Source organism: Solanum pennellii, chromosome 1, assembly GCF_001406875.1.
Source record: "Solanum pennellii chromosome 1, SPENNV200".
NCBI lineage: Eukaryota > Viridiplantae > Streptophyta > Magnoliopsida > Solanales > Solanaceae > Solanum > Solanum pennellii.
The window spans coordinates 67,663,710-67,676,906 of NC_028637.1; the positions used below are offsets into that span (position 1 = coordinate 67,663,710).

At 31.7% G+C, this 13,197-nt stretch overlaps 1 pseudogene; it reads right to left on the reverse strand.

The window, feature by feature from the left end:
- Positions 1–6,722: 6,722 nt before the first annotated feature.
- Positions 6,723–10,434, reverse strand: LOC107001313 (annotated as a pseudogene).
- Between the last annotated feature and the right edge of the window lie 2,763 nt (positions 10,435–13,197).

Sequence of the window (13,197 nt, forward strand, 5' to 3'; positions counted from 1 at the left end):
CTCGATCATCTGTGGTGAGACGCGACACATCTATGAGCTAGAGGATATAGGACGATAGAGTTTCCCTTCTGCATCATTCACACATCGTGCCATAGAACTTATCTCTATAAGATCTCTCTCTTATGTTTTCTTGTCTGGTAGTATTTTAGATATGATTGCTTGGATGAGATGGTACTCTATGCTTGAGAGAGAAAAGGTGAGTTTTGATGCTTATCTTGGTTTTATGGTTTGATGAATATGTGTGAAGGTGAATTTCGAATGTTTTGATAATGTGATGCCAATTATGGCTATGTATGCGAAATATGAGAAATTACATGTTATGTTGATATGATGTCACCTGTGGATATATATCAGACATGTAACAATCCTAAAAAAATAGAATCGATAAATACTTGAGGTGATTTGATTGTTATTTAAAAATCTGAAATTTAAGGGCATAATGGTCATTTCACGTATTAATTAAAATAAATCAGATTTTTAATAATTTAATTAAATCCTATGTTGACTAAGTCTTCAATTAAGACTCCTAAACCTATGCTAACACTCTCCTAATCACGTTTATCACCTCTCCACGTTTACAAAAAACTCTTGTTCTCTCTGCCAATTAACTTGAAGAAATAGAAACATTAAAGAAAAAAAAATGATTCTTCACACTTTAAGAACTCACTAAAAAGTCTAAGGAAGCAAGTTAATCAAAAATGTTAAGACAAGGGAGATTTCCGTCGAGTTGGTGGTGGAACTTTAGGTGAATTGGGTGTGGTTTTGGAGACAAGTTTGGGCAGCAACTTCAATCTTGAACAACGTCAAAAGGTATGGGTTTCTCTCCTAGAATTCTTTCTACAAGAGTATTTTCCTTCGAACGATTCTCAAGTCTTGAAAACTAAGGTTGTTCCCCGTTGTTTGTCCTTTTCATTAGCTCCCAAACGAATTCGTAGGATGGGTATGTTGTGCTGCTAGATTTAGGCATGAATGATATATTTATATTAAGTGTGAACATGTTTTATGTGAGGGAAATTACGAAAACGATATTCAAAGTGTAACAAAAAAATTTGGTGTTGTGTGTTCATTGTGGGCAGTGGCTTTAGCCACTGTTTAGGGGTCGAATGTTCTTGTGTTTTTGGTATATTTTATGTATGTAATGTGTGTGTAATGTGGTGTTCATTCTAATGAAAAATGTTTGGTTGAATACCACTCTTTTAGCTAATTAAACTCATGAAAGAAGTAACTAAAAATGAGTGATGAATAAAAAAAAATCCAGATTTCATACCCTCCCATAAGGTTAAATTCTGAGTTTTAAAAAAAGGAAAGGGATAATGCCCAAATACCCCCTCAACCTATGCCCGAAATTTCAGAGACACACTTATACTATACTAAGGTCCTATTACCCCCCTGAACTTATTTTATAAGTAATTTTCTACCCCTTTTTAGCCTACGTGGCACTATCTTGTGGGCCCAACGATGGTTGACTTTTTTTTCAAACTAGTGCCACGTAGGCTAAAAAGGGGTAGAAAATTACTTATAAAATAAGTTCAGGGGGGTAATAGGACCTTAGTATAGTATAAGTGTGTCTCTGGGATTTCGGGCATAGGTTGAGGGGGTACTTGTGCATTTTACCAAAAGGAAATAAATAAGTGAGGTCAATTGGAATTGAACCCAAGACCTCACATATTGAGAAGGCTGAAGAAAAAAAAAGATGGGCTAAGGGGAGTCGAACAACTTAGCTGCTGGTTATTGCGAGGGAGAAAAGGAAAAAGGGAAACGAAAAGAGGCTGGGGGTAATCGAACCCCTGGCCACTGCTTTTCGCGCGAAAGAAAAAAAATAGGGCTGGGGGGATCGAACCCACGACCTCAACAATGAAGGGGGAAGCGAAAATAAATAAGGAAATAAAGTGAGGATGTGGGGATTCGATCCCACAACCTCACTGCCACTCGTTTTTTTGTAAAAAAAATAAAATAAAGAAAAAAGATAGAGGGGTTATGGGGGTTCGAACCCACAACCTCCCTATGGTAGCGAATTTAATTCTTAAAATCAAAGGGGTTGTGGGGGCTCGAACCCCCAACCCTTCGTTTAACTAAGAGTAAAATAAAAATAGAAAATTAACTCGTTCATGTAAATGTTGAGATTTAATTTAGAATTCTAACTAAAATGGAAAATTAATTCTTTCATGTAACTGTTGAGATTTAATTTAGAATTCTAATTAAAATAGAAAATTAGTTCTTTCATGTAAATGTTGAGTTTTGATTTATAAATCTAATTAAAATAGAAAATTTATTCTTTCATGTAACTGTTGAGATTTAATTTAGAATTATAATTAAAATAGAAAATTAATTCTTTCATATAAATGTTGAGATTTAATTTAGAATTCTAATTAAAATAGAAAATTAATCCTTTCATTTAAATATTGAGATTTAATTTAGAATTCTAATTAAAATAGAAAAATTTATCCTTTCATGTAAATATTCAGATTTAATTTAGAATTCTAATTAAAATAAAAAATTAATCATTTCATGTAAATGTTGAGATTAAATTTAGAGTTCTAATGTTATGAATATTAGAAATAAAATCAATGAAAAATATCAATGATATCCAAGTGATTAAAGATTTGGGTTCCCGTGCCCATACTTCTGTATTGATACATAAGTCATACGTGAGTAAAATATTCAAGAATAATGACATCTACTTAGATCAAAAATCAAGATCATGGCATATATACAAGGTAAATAAGTCTTGTAATACATAAACTTAGGAAAGTAAGAATCACTTAGTGAACTATGAATGAAGCCCCACGGCTTGTATGTATAGACACATAAGTCTAACATACGTTCACAAATTAAGTAAACATAAGATGTACGTAATGAAATGATGAACCTTAGCAGGGTTAAGTACGAGTGTAAGATACAATAAATGGCCAAGTGCATTAGCATATGATGAGATGAACTATGGAATGAAGAAATGAACATTGACGTAATAATAGGTGAGTAACTATGAAAAACAAAGGTGCTAATAATGAAGAATGTGGTGACAATCATGATTTAAGGCCAATGTATATGATGAGAGAAATCTCAAATGAGCCTAAGTAAATGTTGCCAATACGTATTCACCAATGAGAGTGTAAGATAATGAAGAGACAAGTCTCTATGAACACTCTAATGAAAATATTAAGTTTAAAACACTTAATACTAATGATGAGGTTAAAAATCATATAATGAGCTATGTTGTCCTCATACTAGCAGCCAGCTTCCATGATGTATGAGTTTAATGTAATGAAACTTTATACTGAGCATCGATAGGCTAGCTATGAGCGGTGATGCCTTCTTTTGGGAAGGGAGAAGGTTCACATAACTCTCATGAGATGAGACTTTCCGGGTTGCCGGGTATGGGTCTCCATACATCTCCTAGTCTTTGAACCTATACTGCCAATATAGGGATCTGGCACGGTTAAATTCCCATATACGCTAGTATGTTATTAAGTCACTTTGGCCGGTGATTCCACCTCTTTTTGGTGTGGGGAGATACTGGATTTCATGATGCTCACATGATCTATGTCAGTTAAATTTAAAGTTCCCAATGAATGAATGAGGCCAGCCTCAAATGGATCATATAAAGAGATGAATGATACTGAAGGTGTTAGAATAGGGTAATCAGGAGGTAAGCTTGATTCATGTAATGACATTAGGTTATTCCTGATCATTGCACAGCAAACCAGATGAAAGTCTTAAACTACATCCTAGGTATAGCTGGCTTTCACACCGACCTTTGAATGAAATGAAATGAATTAGGTATCAATGAATGAAACAGACTACGTGTTTACTAATGAAGACTCCCTAGTTGAGGTCTCATATATTGAAACCTCATTTTGGTAAGTCTTAATGTCAAGTCCATGCTAACAAGATCTCATGGCCTATGAATGAATAATATGAAAGAAGCTACGTGTTATACTTTATGTGCTACAATATGTGCTATATGAAGATGTTATGTGTTGTGTGCAATACAATAATCATAATGACGCATGTTACTCTCATGGAAAAACTTTCCCAATCTCAATTTGGCAAGTCTACTGACTTGACTTCCAAAAATCATGTCGTTAGGAAAGAGCTATTCTTTCTCATGCATGTCCTTGGTGTGTGCTTGCATATACCCATACTTAGTACAAGTTTGTACTAATTCCATATAAACATCTACTTTTAGGTGCAGGCACAGGTGGGTGGTAGAGCTACAAGTTCGTTGTTCCAGCTATACGAACGTCATCATTCATCCGGGAGTTTTGTAGGTCCTCATGCTTTCAAGGATACTACTGTTATACATTCTAGCATAGTTTTATAGTTGAGCTAGTGGAGCATGTTCCACTAGTGTTTTTTTCGTATTTTGGTTCAGACTTTGTATTGGTGCTATTTTATCCATTATACAATTAATACTTAATGAATTATTTCTTTCAGTTGCTTATCTCTTTAATGTTAGATGGTTGATGATGAACAATTATGAAATGTTAAGAATTTCTAGCAAGTACGTTTAAAGAATAAAAAGTTTTCAAATTTTCCGCCAAAATTAACCTATGTAAAGTCAGGACGACGTAAGTAGGCTTGTTTGCAACCTCTGAGAGGTGAACGACGCCGGTCTCGTCTTGGGTCTAGATTCCAGTCGTGAAAAGACCTTACTGTATTATATCAATATATCAATCCACACCCAAACCCATGATCCTAATATTCAACTAGGGCTTTTATCACCATTAATTATAAGGCCAAAATCCTCCCCAAATTATAATTAACGAGGATTCTAAGTCATAGGAATCAAAACACGTATTAGGAGAGTAATGAACTTACCTTTTGCGAGAGAACTTGTTAAAGTCTAATAAGAAATGTCCTAGATCTTTGCTTAGCTCTCAAGAATGAAATTTTTCATAAAATAAGGATTTTGAGTGTTTAATTGATTAATTCGCGACTAGCCCATCAAAGTGGGCCCTATACCATCACACATGCCCAACCCTGATGATATTAATCCCTCCTCAGATTCATGGAATGAGACAGAACCTCACAATTTCAGTTCCAAGATATCATTTCTCAATACACCTTCAAACCAGGAAATTCTAAAACTATCCTGCCACGCCAAGATAAATCGGAAATTTTACTTACCAAAATTTTATTATGTAAAGCCAGAAAGGCTCCTTAACGCCTTAGATATGCACTCACGTGATTAAACTCACAAATAAATCCCTCTTCCATTACCAGATTTCCCTACGCCTCAGCAGAACCACACTTCGTCAAAGTCAATCCTAGGTTAGAAATTTCTAAGGTAATACTCAAAAGTTTTATAGCACACGTTTCTTCTCCCATTGACTTATCTATAACGAAATGAACGGTTCGTGACACATATAAGAAATAGAATGACCTCTAGTGATAGAACACCCCACCCCCTTCCATTCTAGTTATTCATCCAAAATCAACAACATTAATGAAAATGTAACATAATAATAAGTCTAAGGCACACATGTTTTTTTAGCGTGCAAAATTGTGTGACCCTACATTAAAATAGAAAATCTAGTTTTCGTAAACAATGGTCTTGATATCAACCATTGATGTTTAATTAATAACTCAAAAAGGCCATTTTACGTATGTACATGAGCTAGAACATGTTTAATTTCATCTATTTAATAGGGAATAATCTTTTAAAACGTGGGATGAAAGCTTCCAATGTTATGAAGGCAAAAAAAGTATATCTTATTAGCAGAGGATACTTATAATCTTCATATTTATCCCAATAATTTTTCAAGAGACGAATTGTGATATTACAATAGCCATACATGTGACCATCTAGAAGAAGAACTGATTAAGATCATAAAGTGCTGAAAAGATCCACCACGTTGATGAATAAGTCCACAAATAACAGCATGTATACAATATAAAAATGTAGGGGGGCTCAATCACAACTTTTATTGGTGAAATTCTCAAATTGACTTGTGTAGATAACAAATAAAAAAATTCAATATTTAAAAGAATCTTTACGTTATGAATGTCCAATTGATTTTCTTATAATCCATCTTAATATTATAAAATAAGGTTGTCACACACTATAATTCCCGGCTACAAAAGTATTGGGATTAGTAAATATTTTATTTAATATAAAATGTGCCTCAATTACACTAATATTTTTACAACACAAGCTACAAGCTAAAGAAGGGAACTTATATATAACAAATGTTTTCTCATAGACATTCTTGGTAATACGAATATATCACGATTCATTTTTTCCATTTTCTTGATATGATAATCAATTTTATGAATATCGTTAAAAAATAATAAGTTTCTCCGAAACATTGGAGAAAATATAAGATTATCTATGATGACTTTATCTCTCCTAGGATCAACTAAAATGTTTTTTTCTGAATCCCTCTATCATATTAGTAAAATATAAAAAATTATTGTACGTTGATAATTTGTCATTAAAGAATAAGAGGAAGAAGAAGAGGAAGAAGAGGAGGAAGAAAAGGAGGAGGAAGAAGTTGAATCAATATTTAAACAAATTTTATTATATATTATTGTGCTAATATGAAAAATACTATTAGGATAAAAAAAGTATAATAAGCTTTTCGAAATCAAATTCTTAGTCTTAAAAATGGTAAAATCAAACTGTAAATATAATTTACATTCAACAGTTTTCTTAAATAACCTAAGAAAAAAAACATTAAAAAATATTTAGTTAATTTAGTAATATAATAATAATTTTTCTAAGAAAGATTTTCATTGTGTGCCTCGGGTATGAGCTCAAAATCCCAAAGGTAAAGAAAAGATTGTTTTGGAGGACTTAATGTAGCATCTCCTGAGTTGACAAGTATTGCATCATCTGCTAAGTTCACTTGTTGATGCCCATATAAATCTTCATTTCCTCTTTTTCTCTTTTTTTTTGCCATAAAAAAGTTACCAAATAATAAAAATCAACAAATGCAAAGATAATGAGCATGAAAACAACAACAATAATAAAAATATATATACCGTAACTAGCTTACCAATGCTTGAAGGGATGTCACGTTGAGATAAGTACTTAGCTTCTCCCCGATTCTTAATGTATACCCCATTATAAGATTTAGTACATGTTCCAACTACATAGTTTTTTATAAAAATTTTACCGCGCATAAGTTGTTTATGCCTTGGTGTCGCCTGCAAATTAAATTATAAATGATAGTGTGGAAAAGAGTCAATCTCATTATGTATTCTAATATACTAATTTTGAGCTAACCTATAATGTTTCTTCATTTTCTCTTGATTTCTTTGTTATTTCAGGAACTTCTCCATATACAACAAATTTATACACTTCTATCAAAGATCGAAACTTTTTTTTTGTCTCCAAATGAAAGTAGACCTATTTATCAATAATTATTAAATTCTTATCACAAACTCATCAAAGAAAATATACATAATCATTTTGTTGGCAGGGAAACATGCAAATCATTCAAAAGGGAACTTACATAATCTATTATTAAGCCACTTGGACGAGAAATATTATTGATGATCCAATTTTGCCTTCTTTGTTCAAATGTATGAGTATGCATGTAGTGCATATGTTTTGGTACAATGTCATTCTGCCACCAAAACAACATGTATAGAATTCAAAATTTTCAAATATCAATTCTCAAAAGGTAATTATCTATACAAAGTGGGGAGTATCAACATTTTGTGATCAAGTGGTACACAAGATATTGGAGCACCAATATTTGATATTTTAAAAGATCAACACAATACGATGAATTGTGTTTCCTCTACTTCTATCTAAAAGGATATCTCACACCTAGTTATAATTGTTTCTGACGTGTTTGTACAGTAAATTTTGAATGAAACAGTAGAATTCTCTTACTAGACGACCTTTATAAGTATTTTATATGTATATACACAACACACAGACACTTCTTTGGACTAATTTTTGGTTGTGCTAAGGGTTTATTAGAAACAACAACTTTACCTCAAAGGTAATGATAAGGTTTATGTGCATTATATTCTTTGCATATCCCATTTCGTCGGATTACACTAGGTTTGTTTATTATTATTATTATTATTATTATTATTATTATTATTATTATTATTATTATTATTATTATTATTATTATTATTATTATTATTATTATTATTATTATTATTATTACTATCACTATTACATGAAGTATTTAAATATTCTTGTGATATAGATCACATCTTTGAACTTTAGAGAATAACATTTTTCTTGTTATAAAAAAGAAATAACATTGAATTTTTTTTATGTATTAATCAAAAGATTATCATGCATATATTAAAAGGAAAAAACAAACAACTTATCATTGGAGGAACTTTTTCAAAGCGAACCTGAAAAATATCTGGGTTAGCTTTTTTGAGTGCAATAAACGATATCAGAACGTAAATTAATGTTGCATCCTCATCACAATCAACTTTGTACTGCTTATCCATATTCTATTCAAAAGAATAAAAAAAATAATTAGATATTTTTAAAAATTAATAACTGTGTGGAGTAATCGAGATGAAGTTCCAAAAAAAATTGATCGCTTGCTAGGAATTTACATACATAAACGCGTGCGCATACACATGCACACACACACACAAAGATCAATTATATATATTTACACAAACAAACACACTTCTTTGGAAAATTTCTTTTTGGAGCAAAGGGTTTCTCAAAAATACGTACTCTACCTCAAAGGTGCTGATAAGAATTGTGTACACTTTATTCTTCTCATACCTCATTTCGTCAAATTACACTAGGTTTTTTGTCGTTTATATTATTATTTTAGGCATGACATTTTTAAATATTGTTTTCATACAGATATATGTTTTAACTTTATAGAAGAACATTTTCTTCTTTCCAAAAGAAACTAACATTAAATTTTTTATTAGGAATTCTTCAAAATATTATTTTATATGCATTAAAAAAAACAAAAACAAGCAACTTATCATAAGAGAAAATTTTTCAAAGAGAACCTGCGAAAATTCGATGCTTTCTTTTTCCAATGCAATAAAAGATATCGAAACGTCCATTAATGTTGCATCCACATCACCATCAACTTCGTTTTGCATATCCATATTCTAGTTGAAAGTATGAAAAAAATAGTTAAATATTTTGCAAAGTGGTAAATTTTGTGGAGTAATGGATGAGAAGACTTTAAAAAAAACAAAATTTCTCGCTTGCTAGGAATTTAAATACACGTAGGCTCACACACACAGACGCATACATACACAAATATATATATATATATGTGTGTGTGTGTGTGTGTGTGTGTGTGTGTGTGTGTGTGTGTGTGTGCGTGCGTGGGTCCGTGCGTGCGTGTGTGCCTGTGTGTGTGTGTGCGCGCTATGAATGTTTCATCCTATATTAGAATTTTATTCTATATAAATTAATTTTTTTGTTGAAAACTAAATTAAAAAGATTCTATTTCTAAGGAAGGTGTGTGTGTGTGTGTGTGCGCGCGCGCGTGCGTGCGTGCGTGCGTGTGTGTGTGTGTGTGTGTGTGTGTGATATGAAAGTTTCATCCTAAATTATAATTTTATTGTATATAAATTAATTTTTTTGTTGAAAACTAAATTATAAAGATTCTATTTCTAAGGAAAATGTTAACTCGAGAGATGTACAATTATAAACATGCTTATATTTTAGCATTCAAATCTTAATAGATAATCATAATACAGAGATGTTTATTCAAACATTCATGAACAATTTATCATTTATTTATCCATTGAAACTTGTATGTCTTAGATATAATCATAAAAATTAAATGAGACGTCAAACATGGTAGAGAACTTCTAATACTACTACTACTAGTACTATTGTCTATATGTAACTAAATTACTACTTTACTTTTATTATTATTTATGTCACTATAGTTTAATTCGTTTAGTTCAAATACAAAAATGAGGGTTCACATAACCTATTTAATTTTAATTTTGATTGAGATATGGTTAAATATTGTCGTTGTTGTTATGCTACTTAGATTTTTATCTGGAGGATTTTTTCGTTATTCTTCCATAAGATAACTAGTATTTAAAAATTTATTACCAAACAAATCAAAAGATTTGTGTACATGTCATTCAGAAAAAAATTAAAAACCTTATAATAAGTATATTAAAGAGTAAAGGATTTTTTTAAAGCTTACCAATGAGACACCAGTTTGTGGTGCAATAGAAGATAGAGGAACTTCCATTATTACATCTATACGATCAACTTTGTGATGCTTATCCATTTTCTAGAAGAAAATGAAATAAAAAAGTTATTACCGAATAGATCAAAACATTTATGTACATATGTTAATTGAAAAAAACTAAACACCTTGTAATAAGTATGTTAAACAATCGAGAAAATTTTTCGAAGCTTACCAATGAGACACCACTTTGTGGTGCAATAGAAGATATGGGGATAGTCATTATTGCATTTCTGCGATCAATTTCACGGTGCCTATCCATTCTCTAGTAGAAAATATGAAATTAATCTAAGTTGTAATAGAATATCAAAGATAAAGAAATAGTTGTTTTTCCATAAGTCTTATGATATCAAATACAAGTGCAATGATTTTCATGAGAAACTCAAACTTCTTAGAATATTTTCTAGCATCTTCACATTAATTTTGTTTTTACTTTCTATTCTTGTAAAGAGATTATAGTTTCAATGGTCACACAAACTAATTTATATTTTAATATATTTATTTATAACATAATTTTAGGAGAGTAATAATAGTAAGTCAAGTGCTCTATGTTAATTCATAGTTTGTTCAATTTTCATCAAATTTACCATGTTTAGTTAGTAGGAATTTAGATGAAAATTGGATAAGTGATTTCATCTCGTGATTTAAAATTATTAGATGAAATCTCAAATTCTCCAAGAAAACTTGATTTGAGAATTTCATATTAGGACTTCCGTTTTTTCGATTACAAATATTGACCCACAAATTTATATTACATATATAAAAAAATAATGATACAAGTAAAGAATTTTTTTCAAGGATACGGAAGGACTAATGAAATATATACAAAATGTGAACATGATGATATATTTACTAATTCTATTCACCACGGTTAATTTTATTAAAGAGTAACAAAATTAAAGTTAACTGCAACTCATTTAGAATATTACTGTTATTTGTAAGTTTTGATGATGTGACAAACATAGGGACCTTGTAAAGGTACCAGGTTCTCAACATGAATAGCTTGTTGACTGCAAGCTGGAGAAGGTACAGAAAGTGGGTGCACATTTCCCAACGGCGTCAGAAAAGTCAGACCTTTCCAAAAGGGACTTGTCTATACAATGTCACTTTTCTTAACATTATTCTTTAGTTTTTGCAACTTGAAAAAGTACTCTCAAGAACATTTGCAAAGGCTATAGAAAATAAAAGTGAAGAATTTTTCTATAACAACAGAAAACTCAGGTGCATATTGTGCATTTGTTTGAGAATATATTCTTGTGGTCTTACATTGTAAACTGTTCCTAAATCTATAAAGGAATCAGTGTGGTGGGTGTTGAAATTCTAAGTTGTCTAGAGAGATAGCTTAGTGGGTAGAATAACTTCTACTTAGGCTTATCAAGCAATAGAGTTATTGCTCTATTGTGAGATTAAAAACTTTTTCTTACATTTGTGTAACTGGTTTTACTTTTTCTTACAAAGATTAGTGAAACAATTGTGAAGATCCTGTGAGACAGGTCCTAGTTTTACTCCCTTAAGCAAGGAGGTTTCCACGTAAAATTTCTGTGTTGTTAAATTGCATTTACTTTCTGTTCATATTTTTTTTTCAAAGGATCTAGTCCATTGACTGATAAATGGACGCATTGATTTCTAACAAGTGGTATCAGAGCAGGCACTTTCTACCTGGTTAACACCAAGAAAGTGACATCTGTTCTCGAATGGCTGCTCCAGTTAATCTAGAAGAAGGTCAGTCTTCAACTGGACCTCTTCGTTTCAATGGAAACTTTTACAGCTGGTGGAAAGACAGAATGCATGATTTTCTTATGGCTGAAGACAGTGAGCTATGGGACATTGTCTTAGATTGACCATTTATCCCAATGATTGAAGAGAAAGATGGAGATAAAACTAGGCTTGTTCCTAAGCCTAGACAAAAATATGATGAAGCTGATAGGAAGAAGATCGAAAAAGGTTACAAGGCAAAGACACTTCCTGGCAGAGGGATAGGGCCAGATGAGTTTCATTGTGTCTCAGCTTGTGCGTCTGCAAAACAGATTCGGGATTGCTTAAAAACAGCTCATGAGGGAACTGAACAAGTAAAAGAGTCAAAGATTGATATGCTCACTTCTTTGTATGAAAATTTCAAAATGAAAGAAGGTGAAACTATTCATGAGATGTTCACTAAATTGTCATCCATCACAAATGAGTTGAGAAGCCTTGGAGAAGCTATTAGTATGAGCAAGCAAGTTAGGAAAGTGCTTCGAATCCTTCCCATGTCTTGGGAAAGTAAGGTTGATGCTATTATTGAAGCAAAAGATCTGAAAGTGTTAATAAGTGATGCTCTCATTGGAAATCTAAAGACTCATGAGATGAATCATAACCATGATCAGTCAAAGAAAGAAGTCAAAAAGGATAAGTCTTTGATGCTGAAATAAAAATTTGAAGAGGACTCTAGTGATGATGATATGGCTTATCTGATCAATAGATTTCAAAAGATTGTGAGAAAGAACAAAGGTTTTAAAAGTAAAGAAAATGTTCCTCGAACCGCCACTCAAATGATACATGTTACAAGTGTGGAAAAGCTGGGCAATTCATAAGAGAGTGTCCTTTACTCAAGACTGAAAACAAAGAATATCAAAAATCAAGAGGTGATAAAGAGAAGAGAAGGGACCAGGTACTCAATAAAAATGATCGGAAAGTTGCTGCTGATTATGTGGTCAAGAAGGCTCTTGCTGCATGGGGAGACTCCTCAAGTGACAGAGAAGATCCTGATGAACCAAATGATGTATCAATGGTGGTGGTTCATGAGGAGGAAACCATATTTAATGAGATGTTTGCTTTCATGGCTCATTCAGAAAATAAATAAGAGGAGGACAAGGTAACTCTTCTTGATATAAAACATGATCTGAAACTTATTCTCTTAAACAATTGAGAACATTAGCAAATGTTATGATTGATTCAGTATTTGAGTTAACTTCTGAAAGAGACATTATGAATGCTGAGCTTGACAGTTTAACTAAAAAAAAGATAAAATAGAAGAGAAAATGTTGAA